Below are 15,217 nucleotides of genomic sequence, written 5' to 3'. Positions count from 1 at the left end.
CTAAACAAACAAATGCTGTCAACACAATTCGTATAAATCAGAATCATTTGCATGTCTTTTCAATATATATAGATGGAATATATGTAGATTCTTCTTATAAGTGATACTTGGGAAAACCCATACCTATCAAAGAAGGCCACATTCATTCAGGAAGTGACAAGAACTAACCACATGCAGTTTATTCATGGTGCAAGATTATGGAAAAAGGCAATCGTCGTAATTTAGCTTGAGATTTTCTAGATATTACAGAAAATCATAGGTTTAGGTCTAAATTTTGAAAATCCGACAGAAAAGTAAATCATATGATATGAATGAGAAACAATCTCCTATCTCTATCAATTGAGGCATTATGTAGACTATTAAAAAAAGCTTAATCACCAACTGAAGGTTTAACTCAATAGATACAAAAAATAATAATAATAAACCGTGAACTCATTTAATATTCGAGCACAACACATGTAGATTCGAGCACAACACATGTAATGTATAGAAGAAACTCTTCACCAATCCTGATGAAGTGGTGATGGGCTCAACTAAGGTGCCTCTTCAAGTCTGCCAAAGGCATTTGAAAGGGAGGTAAATCATAGTGATCGAATGATATCTCTTTAGATGGGAGGGATTTTATTTCTCAAGAAATTGTTCTCCTGAAGATTCGATCTCTACTCTTTTATGGCAATCTACCACTCGAATACAAACTCAGCTATGCTTATGGGAGCTAATGAAGGAAGCTTCATGCTAGTTCTATATATAGGATCAGTATTCTACCTTACCTTCCTTATATAAAGACCATTGCGCTAAAACAAAATGTCCTCCATAATTTACTTGTCTATATTTTATCATTGGATCAATAATACTAAACCACTTAGAGTGAACAATATCACCTTTTTCTTCAACTATTCTAATAAAGAAGTTAATAAATGGCCAATCAACCATTATCAAAGAAGTGAGATAATTTGTAAATTTTATTTTACTACTGTACTTTGCTCCATTTTGTCTTAACGCAACGGTAAAGTTCTTGTCATGTGACCAAAAGGTCACGAGTTCGAATCCTGGAAACAACCTCTTGCAAAAAGTAGGGTAAGACTGCGTACAATGGATCCTTCCCCAGGACCCCGCATGGAGGGAGCTTCGTGCATCGGGCAGCCCTTTTTACTTTGCTCCATTTTGCATGACCACTCTAAACTTTTAAATCACCATTTTACACTATAATTTCAATTTATTGTTGAAATATCCTAGTTGTTAATGTGTTATCTTTAGGCAGTGTTTTAAATGGTGGCAGAGGTGGCAGACTAAACGGGAGACGGACATCAACTACACTGTCTTTGCTTGAGACGATGCTTTAGGCAATAACCCACCTCCATCTGCCATCGCTATGCCTAGAATTGCTACCACAGCCACCGTTTTGCCACTGCGAGGCATTGCCTGGGCTCGACAACGAATTCGAACGCGTCACGCAAGCACGGACGTGTCATCTCTGACGTGTTACCCGAGCCCAGCAACGAACCCTTAGACTCGTCTGGATGCGTCGCCCGAGATCGACGATGCTCCCGGTGATGCGCCCGAACATGTGTGAGTTCGGACGCATCGCCTGAGCTTGACGGCAGGATAAACAACATGTCCGGACGCGTCGTGCGAGTTTGGACGCATCACCCAAGCCGAGTGACGAACCCGAACGCATCGCCCAAGCCTAACAAAGGGCCTAGACACATCACCCAAACCTGATGAGTCAATCGTATCTCCTAAGCCCAACGACAAGACCAAACACATCACCGAAATCCAAGGACACATCAGAATGCGTCACACAGCCTAGGCGACACCTAGTCTCAACAATACATCAAACTCTTCACTTAACTATTTGTACACAAATAAGTTAGATTTAATTAAATAACTTCATGTTACTAAATTTAATTAACTTTTAATTATGATTGAAATAATTTAAATAAGTTTAATTAAAACCTAATAAAATTATTCTATTAATTTAATATACACAAATATATTAAAAAATATATTATTTTCTATTTTTAAATATTTAAATTAAATATTTTATTTTTAATTAATATATTTTATTAAAAATAAATATGATAAAGAATAATAACTATTTATAATATTATGTATAAAAAATAGTACAAAAAAAAACCACATAGGTAGCCGAGAAGTGGAAAAACCTTGTAAACGAGTATAAATTCTCTATAGGTTATGTAATGAAAGAATAAGAAAAGTTTTACAATTCATAATAGAAGCCTTTTGTAAGGCCTTGAATGTGTTTTTGTCGGTCACAAAGGTGTTGGAATATGGATAACAATTTCGCCCACTATTGAAGACTAGAAAGGTGGCCCTTCAGCTTCACCCTTTGTCATTTTCGTAAACAGCTTTGATCTGCATTTACTCAACCACAAACTTCATTCCTTGATCCACAAGCGCCTTTGGATAACTGGCCGGTCTACTTATATTCTTGATAAAGGTAAAATGACAGGATCTCTCATCAGTTATACTAAACAAAAGTAATAATGTTGGTCAGCATCACAAGGAGAAAATTAATAAACTATTCACTGCATAAACATGAATTTATCTCGTGTTGCTTTACAAGATTAAGATTTTTTTTTTCAAGGACTCGAGGAGGTTATACCTATATCGGATCAAGGAATTCATTTGATATCTCTTCAAGCATAGCCTCAACATTCAATGCTTTAGAAGTTGCTGATTTGACTTTGAGACCAAGCTGAAAAAACTTCTGAATTACTTTACCATCTTCACCAATCTCGAAAGATGGATGGTCATACAATAAGAAGGTATCTTCTATGCACAATTGTCTTCCAGAGGCGAGAATGCCTTGTGAATCACTCTTGTCCATCAATGATTTAAACTATTTCAATTCTTATAAGTTATTGTTAATTCTGGTGACTTCACTATCATCAGGAAATATTATTATTAGATTAATTAGTTATTTTCTCTTTTTCAGGTTAAAAGAGTAGCTACCATGCTAATTCACTTTCTCTTGCAACTTGTTGATCTTCAACGGAGGTTTCGTAATATACAAGATTCTGAAAAATACGAATTTAGAACCACACAATTGTGAAAACAAATTAGTGCAATGTTCATTTGACTTTTCGTATAATCTTAAATTATATTTTTATTTAATGTCTGTGAATGTGCTATGAAAAATTGTCAAGATTTATATTTATATTGTAAGAAATGATAAAGAGAATGTGTTTCCTGCTGTGAAATAGATGGGCATACAATGAGACATCTCCTATGCACGATTGTCTTGCATGGATAAGGATGCCTTATGAATCAACCCTTTATATCATGATTTATGCAGTGTTAAATTTTCTAAAGTTTTATAAATGGAACAGTGTTTACATCTGCAGTTGATATTCTATCGAAAATTAGTGAACATGGTAAGGTGATCCAAAAGTTTGTTTAGCTTAAAGCCAAATAAGCAGCTTCTGAAGCATTGAATACTGAGACTATTCTTAACAAGATACCAAATGAATTTTTTAACCCGATTCAGGCTTGAATCGAGACAAGAAATTTATCTAGTATCTCTCCAAAAATAGCCTTAACATTCAATGCTTCAAATGTTGTTGATTTTGTTTGAGATCAAACTGAACAAACTCTTGGATTACCTTACCATCTTTGTCAATATTCGAGAGAATATCAACTGTAGATGTAAACAACCGTTTATAAAACTTCAAAAAATTTAACACTACATAAATCATGATAGAAAAGGTTGATTCACAAGGCATCCTTATCCATACAAGTTAATCGTGCATAGTCGACACCTCTCATTGTATGCTCATCCATCCTTCAAGATTGCAACAAGAAATACATTCTCTTTATCACTTGTTGCAATATGAACATAAATCTCGGCAATCTTTCACAGCAAATTCGCAGGCATTAAACAACAATATAATTTAAGGTCATACGAAAAATCAAATGGGCATTGCACTAATTTGTTTTCACAATTGTCTGGTTCTAAATTCGTATTTTTCAAGATCTTTTATATTACGAAACCTCCGTTGAAGATCAACAAGTTGCAAGAGAAAGTAAATTAACATGCTAGCTATCCTTTCAATCTGAAAAAGAGGAAAGAATTAATTAATCCAACAGTAATATTTCTTGGTGACAGTAAAGACACCAGAATTAACAATAACTCGTAAAAATTGAAACAGTTTAAAGATCTTTAGTTTCAACTTTTGAAATTGCTGGAACTTTGTCTTGAATAATCCAAAGCTCTAACTCAAACTACAATGATCCCTTTGAGGATGTAATATAAAATATATTAGTTATAAATTTATATTGGTTTCTCTATGGAGGACAAAGTTAATATTCTAAGAAAACAAAAAATGGAATGCAAGGACGGGCAAAGATGAGACAACATTCTTCCCATGTACAATTGTCGAATGCATATTTTGTACTTTTGAGTAAATATTAAAATATCTAGAATAGATGTATCACCATTCTGGAAGCAATAAGTGTTATGTTAATAAAATATTAATCAATAAAGATCAAATTAATTAGATGCATGTTAACACCATTGTTAAAATAAAGTAATCAAAACAAGTTTATTAACTAATTCAACAAATAGAAAAAAAAAACTATATTGAACCCTATTGTTTCTCATGTCCATCGACATAACCACAAACCTCCCGAACCCTTTTCCCCATGGAGCGAATACTTTGTCATTATGACCTACGCATCGTTGCTCTCAATTTTGCCTCGTGCCTCTTCCACCCATTGACCTTTCCCCCTTGCACCGAAGGTCAATGTTGGTGTTCCTTTTGGGCAACAACATGGAGAAATTTTGTGGCAAGTTGAATCTCTAATGCAAGCCGACAAATCTCTCACCACAAGACGGAAGATCTCCATAAGTTGGTGAGTCGCCGCCACTAATGTCAGATTTCAACAGTTGTCGTTTTGCCGATCGCTAACCTATTTCCTTCCTATCATAGCCCCACACCATGTAGCCCACACCAAATAGAGAAGAAGGTAAGATTAATTCAATTTTTAATGGTAAATTAAACTAATTGATTTATATGCAGATGCAGAGAAGATAAAAGTAAGATTTATTCATTGTCGATTTTGATAGATCACTAATAGAGAATAATTTGATTAAATAATCAATTAATTAGTTAAGGATGTTAATTGAAGTCTAATTACAGTTGCTAATGACTTACATAACTAAACTGAAGATTAAGTATAGCTGAATCAAGATAAACAAATAAATTGATTTATTTAGGTTGTAAGTCAACTAATTGATTGATAAATCCTTAAGCAATCACTTAAGAATTTGCTACACCATGATTAAGAAGGTTAAATGATTACTTGATAAAAATGGGAATAAATGGTTAACCTATTTAGATTACTTAGAGTTATTAGTATTATTCTAGTACTTAGTTTGTTTGGTATCCTATCATGTAGGATTCGAGCTCGAGATAGACCTTTGACTTGAAGACGGTACAGTTAGGACAATCTATAATAGAGGTGGATAGTATCTTCTTTAACCTTTTGATCTTAGTGCATGATTGTCTTTCATTTCAGCGGGGGAATAAATCCCCTATCCCTGTATCCCACCCGGTCCGTCCCATACTAGCTCGGGTGCTGCGATTTACCTCCCTCACGATGACCGTGGGTCCGGTCGGTGGAGGCCCTGGGGGCGAGGGTTTCGCCTTTTGCTGCAATGATTGTCTTTCATTTGGTCCCCTCGGATGGGTCTAGTGGCTAGCGCATGAGGTGTTGCCACCATGAGGTCTGGGGTTCGAATCTCGGCAAAGCCGAGATAAATGCCTCCCTTATGTGCTAGTCACTATTCCAAAGGCTAGTAGCCGCCCGTGATTTACCTCCTCCGTGTTGGCCCTGAGACGGGTTGGCGGGGGAGCTGGGGCGAGCGTATTCACCTTTTTTGCCACCATGATTGTCTTTCATTTATGTTGATTAGGTAGCATTTACTTGCTTACCTTGACTCCACTCTATTTGCTTCTTGAGTTTGATACTTGCTTGAGTTTATTTTTAATCTATTTTGATATCTATGCAGTCTCATTGTTATTCATACTATGTTGTTTGTCATTTACATTTGTGCTCTATGTTAATAATAGTATACTGTTGCATAATTGGTAGCTTATACGTTTGGGTGTGATTGTTTACTGCTTACTTGCTTATTATTACAGTTGTCCACAAGACTCATTCGTGGTAGCATGTTGTTGCATGCAGTCAGTAGATAAATAGTAGCCTCACCCTGTCTACCCACGAAACTCATTCGTGGTAGCAAGTTGTTGCACGTAGATAATGGTAATCTGTACATCTAACTACCTACAAGAACCATTCGTGGTAGCATTTTGTCCTTAGTATATACACACCTGACTGCCCTATGAGGCTCATTCCGGGTAAAATATTGTTACCCGTAGTCAAGACTCAAGATTTGCATTGGTTGTTTAATTATTATTGTTGTTTATTATACTTGATGGATTAGGTTAATCGTTGGTTATATTGACCATCTTGATATCAAATAGTAGGTAAGATAATCTGAGATAGTGTTATTTGGCATACCTGTTTATTCATGTTAGTAGATAGTTATGTTGTTGCTTTTGCTTTTATCAGCAGATATTTATATTGGTGCTCTTATTTACGTTAGGAAGTAACATTATACTGCTTTCTTTGATCTCCTTACACTATGTAGTTCGTGCACTATTCTTCTTATACCCACTGAGTTGTTATTCTCACTACCCCTTATTTTTTTCCTATGACATTTAGGTTCGTGTGACTTAGAAGTTTTACCTGTCAGTCTCACTTGAGTTTGGATTCTCTTTCGACTTGTTTGGTTTATTTTCCGCGGCCTCTATTTACATTTTCTTCTTACGTTTATTCTTCTTAAACTGAGTCGTTATACTCACTACCCATGAAACAACTTCTAAAATATGAATATATATGCAGAAAAAAAATCTACTTGTGTATGCAGACCAGTGAATTCAATATCCACAAATTTTAAGAAGATTTCTAACTAGATAGTCAAGAGACAACTGGTGTCCTTTAAAAAGTGCAGCAGTAGCAGAAAACCCACTGTAAGAATTGAAATTTGTAAATTGTGTTAAATTTTAGAAAGAAATTAAATTGAAAAAAAAAAACTGAATTTCGAACCTTCTTTTTGGTAACCAATAATTTAGTACTTCAACCATTTTAGCTCTCGGATAAGGGTTCTTAACATAAGCATAGCTCGCCATGAACATAATTATGAAATTCAAGAAATCATCCCGGAAATAATATGAACAATAATGGTTTTAGGTTCTTAATGTATTTGACACTAGAAACAACACATGAATAAACATATACCTGATGTGCAATGTTGTGTATTACCCAGGCACATTGGGGTATATATCATAAATCCCTTATCAGAAAAATCAACCACATGGGACACGCCAAGGAACCTATAGGAATATTGATGTGCTCTCACCAATGAGCAGGATCCATTGATAGAAACAATTTTGAGTCAAGAGTTATGACAAGTACCATTACACGATGTCCTCTCTTGGCCAATGCTTTGGGTAAAGTTCTAGCAACATCTCCAGCTCCACCTAAATGAAAACATCAACCAATTTAAGCACCAAGAATAACAAGTTCAAATTTCAAACAACTCATGTAATGGTTAGTACTAGAAGGTAAGTTTCTTCAAAAGGAAAGGTCAGAAGAACTGATTGAGAATGATGTGAAACCAAAAAATTAACCTCCATTGTCAAAAATATAAATTTTCAATAAAGATGATTTCATTCAGTCAAGGTGAAACAAGCCATGCCTGTTTTAGACCATGGCACGCACTCTGCAGCTACCACTATGACATTCATGACATCTAGACCAGAGAGTCGACGATTTCTTGTTTTGGCGGAACTCCTTGCTGATTGTTTGATATTTGTGCATATGCTTCTACAGAGACTCCAAGGTTCTCATATTCATTGAAATAAGATTCTGGCTCTTCAGAGAAACCTGTGCCAGTCTGAGTGGGGGAGAATTGTGAGAGGCTGAGATTGGGAGATAGGCGAGGAAGGGAGAACAGCTAGGAGAGGTTGAGATTGACCAAAAACTGCAGGCTAGTGTAAGTTTGTTAGCGGCCGATGTTCCTACGACAGATGCTTTTGAAAAAATAGAAGTTGGTCATGCGCGCGGCAACGTCAGCGGCCGCAGCAGCAGCAACGTCGACGGCAGCCTCCCAACTCGATCGGGCCGGCAGATGCGACGATTGCTGCAGGAGGCGATCTCCAATAGGATGGGACGGATGGCGGAGAAAGAAGAATAAAAGAGACTAGGTTACGATTCGGTGTCTGTGTCCTCGTTTTGGGTTGGGCTATAGCCCAAATAACAACCAAGTAATAAAGTTTTACTATGGGATAAGAAAAAGACGTAACTACTAAGAGTGCGTTTGATTTGCATGTTTTCTATTTTTATTGTTTGGAAAACGCGCGTTTTTAGAAAATAGAAAATGAATTTTAGTCATTCTCTATTTTTCCGGAAAATGATATCTATTTTTTTAGAAAACATATATGAAAAATACAAACCAAACACCATTTTTAAGAAATGCACATTTTTCAGAAAATGAAAATAGAAAATGCGCAACCCAAACGCACCCTAAGTTTTTACAACATTTTACCATAAGGTGTACGTGGAAATTTGAAATTATCAAAAGATATACCCCAGTTTGTATTTGCCAAACACCACGTTAAAAAAAATGTAAAATTTCTTTTGTACACCTCCCGTCAACATCATATTTCCCCATCCCATTTTCTCAGACGTCCGAAGCACATTTGAATTATTTTAATTTAAAAATTTTATTGATGGTTCGGATGTTAATGGCGTCAACATCTTTATCCCTCCCTCTCTCAACGCATGCAAGCCTCGCGCTTTTCTTAACTCTCTGATTGCAAAAAATCTTTCGCTCTTTTTTAGTTGTGGGATCGTCCCCCCACCAAAAGACTACGTATCTTCGTGGGTCTATCAGGCGACATCAACGGTTTCCAACGAAAATCCACACTAGTCCCGTCTTTATAGTGAAGATTTAAGGTTTCTATCAATACTCTCCTTTCACAATGGCGGAAGGAAGTGGGTCGGATGTTTCATCCTCTGTTGTTAAATTATCCGCAAATGTATCACCTTCGAAACTATCAGATTTGCAAAGGCCCACCCAGTGTAGACAGAAATTACATTGGAACAACGTATTAGGTCACTTTAATAGTTTGTATAAAACATCCATAAAGAAAGGAAGACATCATAGATGTATTATTTTACATAATCAATACATAATAATGATCAAATAATCCCCCTTTAGTATTTTCATGGACATACAAGATATACAACATATCCGTAGTATATTAGTCAATATTTCAAAATTGGGAATCAACTTCTCAAACCTTTAGATTTTCAGGTACAACTTATTATTGTGAATTTGAAGCACGAAGTAGTAGTTTAGTAAAATAAAATAGTTTGAAAATCTTAATATTTTTTTATGTTAGTCAGCTGATGGCCATGGTTATTGGGATATCATGACAAACGAGGGCTTGAAATGATCTCATATCAGGCCCAACGTGGATCTAATATGATAACATATCAAACCTAACATTGGGTCTGATATGGGATCATTTTAGGCTCACGTTTACCATGATATCATCCTATATAATATTGATCTTGTCGTAGAAAATTACTAATCATTTAAGTTTTTCAGGTGTACTGGTTGCCTTTACAAGAAGAGGTGTTTCTTTGTTGCTTGGTATTGTAGACCGAGGCGCTTCAGTTTTGATCAATTCAACTAAAGCATCGGGTGACTGATTAGCGCGCAACTATCACTTGCGCAGGATCAAATTAATTCATTTATACTCAACCGAACCCCTTAACCTACACTAAGGTAGTATAGTAGAGGACCGGGTCGTCTCTCACGTGGAACCAGTGGTAGGACATTTGCTCTCAAACGAAATCGAATAATGGGGATTTTGTTTTGGAATTTCTACAACTAATGCAAATAAGGAAATCCTAACTAACCAGCAAATATGAACTAACAACGCAGTGTCACTCTACATCGTGAGGATCATTTCTAGAGAAGAAACATGCATAAAGAAAGCAACAATTAAACAAAGACAATTAACTAACAACTTAACAACAATTAAACAAAACCTAATTAAGCATAAGTGTTAAACTTGTACTACATTGTCATCCTATGATACAAGATCAACAATCATACTTAAACGAAACTAACATGCATAAATGAACTAAACATAGTGCAATCTATCAATCTAAGAAGCAATAAAAAAAATAACAACCTAATTAAGCAAAAAAGTAAACTACATTAACCTTAAACAATTAACATGAAGGAAAACTAACAACTACACAATTCAAACATGAATCAAAACAGTAACTAAAATATCCAAAATGCATAAGAACAAAGACAAAACAAATGAAACAAGGAAACAAACTAAGTTAATCACCAAATCCACTCCTCTGCGATCATACACCCATTCAACTACCCTTCGCCGTCACACAAAGGTCCCAGATCTGGAACGCCATCACTGATGAACAGCACACGACTGCCCCTGATCACGACCAGCTTGCTTGAGTGATCTGCCGGAATTGGAGTGCTTGTGCTGGAATTGGAGTACTTCTGCTGGAATTGGAGTATGCACTGAGATGGAACCTTCTGTTTGCGGAATGCCGTCACCAGAAGATCCAACAACGTCAGTGATGAAGTTGAGAAGAAGCTCGCTGGAGAATAAGGCACAGTCGGATTCCTCTGCTCGAATCCTCTGCTTTCGGAACGCCGTCCACTGGAAGATGTCCGCTGAGGTAGGGATGAAGAAGGAATACCTTGCCGGAGGAGAACGCTCCGCCGTCAAGAGAACCCTAGACCCACACTGCTGTCCGCTCAAAGAGACCGCCGGAGCTGCTGTCGTCGCCGAGTTGAACAGATCGGAGAAGAGGAGAAATGGATGTGGAGGACCGGCTTTCGGTGAGGAAGAAGAAAGGAAGAGAGTGGCTGGCGGTGGGGAAATCGCGTGCCCTAGCCTAAGTCGCGAGGAAGAGAAGTCTCGTGCAGGAGATCGTGAGTTCTGTTCGTCCGCGTGAAGGTAAGAAAAGGGAGCTTTTCTCTCTTGCGATCTGGGCCGTCCATCTTGTAAAGGAGGTGGATGAAGATCTAACCGTTAGATCTTGTTAATGAAGAGATGAGTGGTCCGGATCAAGTTGCCTTCTTGCTTGGATCTAATAGTCTATATCATTTTTGATCTGGATCAAGGGTAGGATACTTAGATCAGAATGAAAGAGCAAGATCTCTCTTGATCTAGATCAACGATTCACACTGATTCAATTTGATCTCCTCCGTTTGACGTCCAAATTAGGCCAAATTCGATCCGGCTCGATCCTAATTCATGACTCTTTAAATTTCCTACAAAACTATATAAAAATATGAAATTAAATTTTACAATTTGTAGGAAATTTATAATTAAGTCCAAAATAGATTCTCCTCACACAATGTAATATAACCATAAAATTAAGCATAAGAAGAAACAAATGTCAAAAATAAGAGCCAAAATACTCATTATCAGTGATCTTTTTATAACTTATTTCTCAAATAAAAAATAAGCTACCATATCAAGAATTGAGGAGTCGCTTAAATTTTATATCAATCGTGTTAAAAATATGACGATATTTTGTTATTTTGCAAATTCTACATTTTATATATATTTGTTTGTGTCTTATTTTCTTCTAGTACATATAAGGTCTCTTTATATCTTATTCATATAGTAGATGATTTTGAAAATCTTGTTAGATTCAACTAGACTGAAGTCATTGATGAATTTATGACTCAATAATTACCTAAGATTTGGGGCATATTTTCATCAACTTAGATAATACATTACAACACCAACCTCCCTTAGGTAAAGGGTTTTGCTAGTCTTTTGGCAGTGAGTTTATTTTTGATGTTAAATTTAACAATATTTTGCAGATATGTATGAATATCTAACATTTATCATGATGAATCAGGCATGATTTTTGGAGCATGTTCCAATCCAAAAATCATACAAAATTGAAGGAGCACAAATAAATAAGTGGAGGAATATTCATTCACATATAAGTAAAGTGAGAGATTTGTTCCACCAAGTCTCATCTGAAGAGGTAAATTTTGAATACTATCACTTTAGTTAGGTTAATATGCTTTTTTTAACATTTGATTTAATAGTTTGGCAGGTTATGATTGATCTAATCCCTACCTAATATGAAAAATTATTGGTTGAGAACTTTGATTTCATTGATGACATTCAGCGTCCAATAGAGATATTACAATTTGAAGACAACATAGCATGAAGCTAAAGTAATAAGGAATATTGTAACTACATTATTCCAGAAAATCGAATTAAGAAGATAACAATGGAGAACATGCATTTGAATGATAGGGTGGAAGAATTACTGAAATAATAGAAAATAAAGGCATGCAATCTCAATCAAGTGATCCTATAGTCGATGCTCAATTTGAACCAGTAGCTTTTGGAACAAGAAGTAGGAGAGGACGTGACAGAAGTCGCTATTATTACAGGGATACTCCAATTTGTTAGAGCAATCCCGATGATCCGGTGTGACCATGTGTTTTGATGTTTGGGCAAAAGATTTAAGTTAGGTTCACCCTTGTATTTGATATGTGTATGTGAGTGTGCAGGTTTGCAAGATACACATATGACTGAGCTTGATGACTTCAAGTCCAGTGAAGGATGAAGCATCCGAGGGACCGTGGACAAGGTACCAAGGACAAGAGCCGAGGGAAGCGTACTTCAAGACATACGCGAAGGATGACATTGGGACAAGCCGCGAGCTTGAATACATCCGAGGGACGAGAGTCAAAGGAAAGAAGACTTGAAGACAAGAGGTCAAGGCTGCAAGGAAGGATCAAGTGAGTTGTGAGGGTACGAGTACATGAAAGATTGTACTCAAGGTAAAATCTCGGGGGTTACTATAGCACCCAACGGATTGTAGCAGATGACGGTACTGTAGTAGTTACTGTAGCAATCGACTGGTATACTGTAGCAGTCAACTGGTATACTGTAGCAGGTGACTGTGCACTATAGCAGTCGATTGGTGCACTGTAGCAGTCGACTGGTGCACTGTTGGCTGTTGCAGTTGACTGGTAAAGAGTCGTTGGCAGAATCACAGATTCTGTGGAGTACCATTGTGCTAACACTAGTCGACTGGTGCAAGGACCAGTCGACTGGTAACGGTAAACAACAAGGTTGTTTCTCCCCAAGCTCTATAAGATGGAGTTTGGGATGGCTGACCAAGGTGATGAAATTAGACTTGGTTAAAGCATAATTAGTAATCAACAAATTCTCAAGTGCTCCTGTAATCCAAGAGGTCTTGGTTGGTATTGTGGAGAGATTTCTCCACCCACAAGGAGTTACTTGAGCAGTCGGAGTTTGTCGGGGGCTAATCCATTGAGGGATTGAGGGATCTCCACCTTACGAACAGTCGTGGAGTACGAGCCCTAATCTCTTAACCACGTTAAAAGAAACGTGTTAGTGGTTTGCATTTCTCTTCTTGTATTTAGATTAGCTTTCTATTTGTTGTTGTTTTGTATTTCGTTGTGCTAACATCATAGGAAGCAATCAAATTGGAGGCACTGTCTATCCAATCCCCCTTCTAGCCGGCCACAAGATCCCCAACACAATTGATAGTCCATTGTGCATGGCTTTAGATTTTACCTAAAAGGAAGCAGAGAAATATACAAATATGTGAGCCTATGAAGAACATTTTAATAGAAGCATGTGGAAAAAAAATTGTAAAAGAACATGATGTTATGGAGAAGGGGAAGAAAAAATTGATGTGGATGATATGGAAGAAGAAAGAGACATTGTCACAATAATGGAAGGTAATTATGAAGAAGAGGCAGAGAAGAATGCAGCTAGGATTGCCCAACTTAACAAAATAAGGAAACAAATCATTGCTGAAGTCTGTATTTTGCATATAAAATAGCATTTAATTTGATTTAATTCATTAATTAAATGTGTTTATGGGCATAGTTTGTGAAGAAGCATTTAAGACTTCGAAGAAGAAAAAATAAGACGAAGATGGGGTCTACTTATTAAAACAATTAGGGAACCTAAAGTATGCTAAATACATAGGTGATTTAATTAAATAATAAGTCAAGATAATTATATGGTTCTCTAATTTGGATAATTATATGGCCACTAATTTAAGTTTATGATTTATAGTCATTAATTTACTTTGCAGGTTTACAAGTGAATTAGTTTAAGAAGAACCACCCTTTGCTTTAAATGTGCATTCCTTCTTATCTGGTGTGAATGGAGAGATTTTTACAAAAGGGGAGGTAATTGACATATATTGTAAAATTCTGTTTAGAGGGCATCCTCGTCTGGTAGGTCATACAACAAGTCTATATATTGTTCAACCTTCTTCACAGTAAGCATGTCAATGATTTTAGAATATATAGTTGATCCTGTCTGAGAAGCTGGACAAGACGGAGATCCGGTAGAAAGAAACTCACTGCTGATGAAGAATAATGCCTAGAGAATGCCGATCTGAGAAACCCAAAGCGGATCCAAGTGTTGGTGCAACCTTAGGTCAAGGTTGACCTGGTTGACCTGACTCGAGTTGACCTGACTCGAGTTGTATTTTGATGTTTGACACTCGTGGAAGAGTTGTATTCTTGATATGGGACAAGAATAGATGTTTGGGAGATTATTGGTGCAACCGTAGGTCAAGGTTGACCTGGTTGACCTGATTCGGGAAAGAGTCCAAGTATGGAGACTTGGCACGGAGAAGTCCAAGCAGGGAGCTTGGCACGAGGGAAAGTCCTAACTGGGATGTTAGGCAGGTGGAAAGTCCTGGTGAGTGAAGCCAGGCAGTGGGAAAGTCCTAACTAGGATGTTAGGCAGTTGGAAAGTCCTGGTGAGTGAAGTCATGCAGTGAGAAAGTCCTAACTGGGATGTTAGGCAGTGTGGAAATCCTGGTGAGTGAAGCCAGGTGAAAGTCCGGGTGAGTGAAGCCAGGCAAGGGAAAATCCAGATGGATCAGGGATGATCGGACATCTGGTGTTGAGGAAAGTCCAAGTAGGTCAAAGGGATTGACCGGACACTTGGCGGGGAATTCTAGCAGGTCAAGGGAGTGACCAACAGGTCGAGGTTGACCGAATGTTGGTTTGGAAGGCTTGGGACTTGGTTTGGGCAAAAACCAAGTCACT

The 15,217-nt window shown here is 37.0% G+C and overlaps 1 long non-coding RNA gene across 1 annotated transcript; it reads right to left on the bottom strand.

Moving 5' to 3' along the window:
* Positions 1 to 2,163: 2,163 nt before the first annotated feature.
* On the bottom strand, positions 2,164 to 11,082 carry LOC122019815. The gene is made up of 5 exons (XR_006122041.1): positions 10,461 to 11,082; positions 7,504 to 7,568; positions 7,327 to 7,421; positions 2,627 to 4,257; positions 2,164 to 2,491 (listed from the first exon to the last, which is right to left on the bottom strand). It is a non-coding gene; the product is annotated as an uncharacterized LOC122019815 (long non-coding RNA).
* Between the last annotated feature and the right edge of the window lie 4,135 nt (positions 11,083 to 15,217).

This window comes from Zingiber officinale, chromosome 9A (genome assembly GCF_018446385.1).
Source record: "Zingiber officinale cultivar Zhangliang chromosome 9A, Zo_v1.1, whole genome shotgun sequence".
Taxonomy (NCBI): Eukaryota; Viridiplantae; Streptophyta; class Magnoliopsida; order Zingiberales; family Zingiberaceae; genus Zingiber; species Zingiber officinale.
Note: the sequence above shows the minus strand (reverse complement) of the source record. Positions and strands in the feature narration are given on the sequence as shown.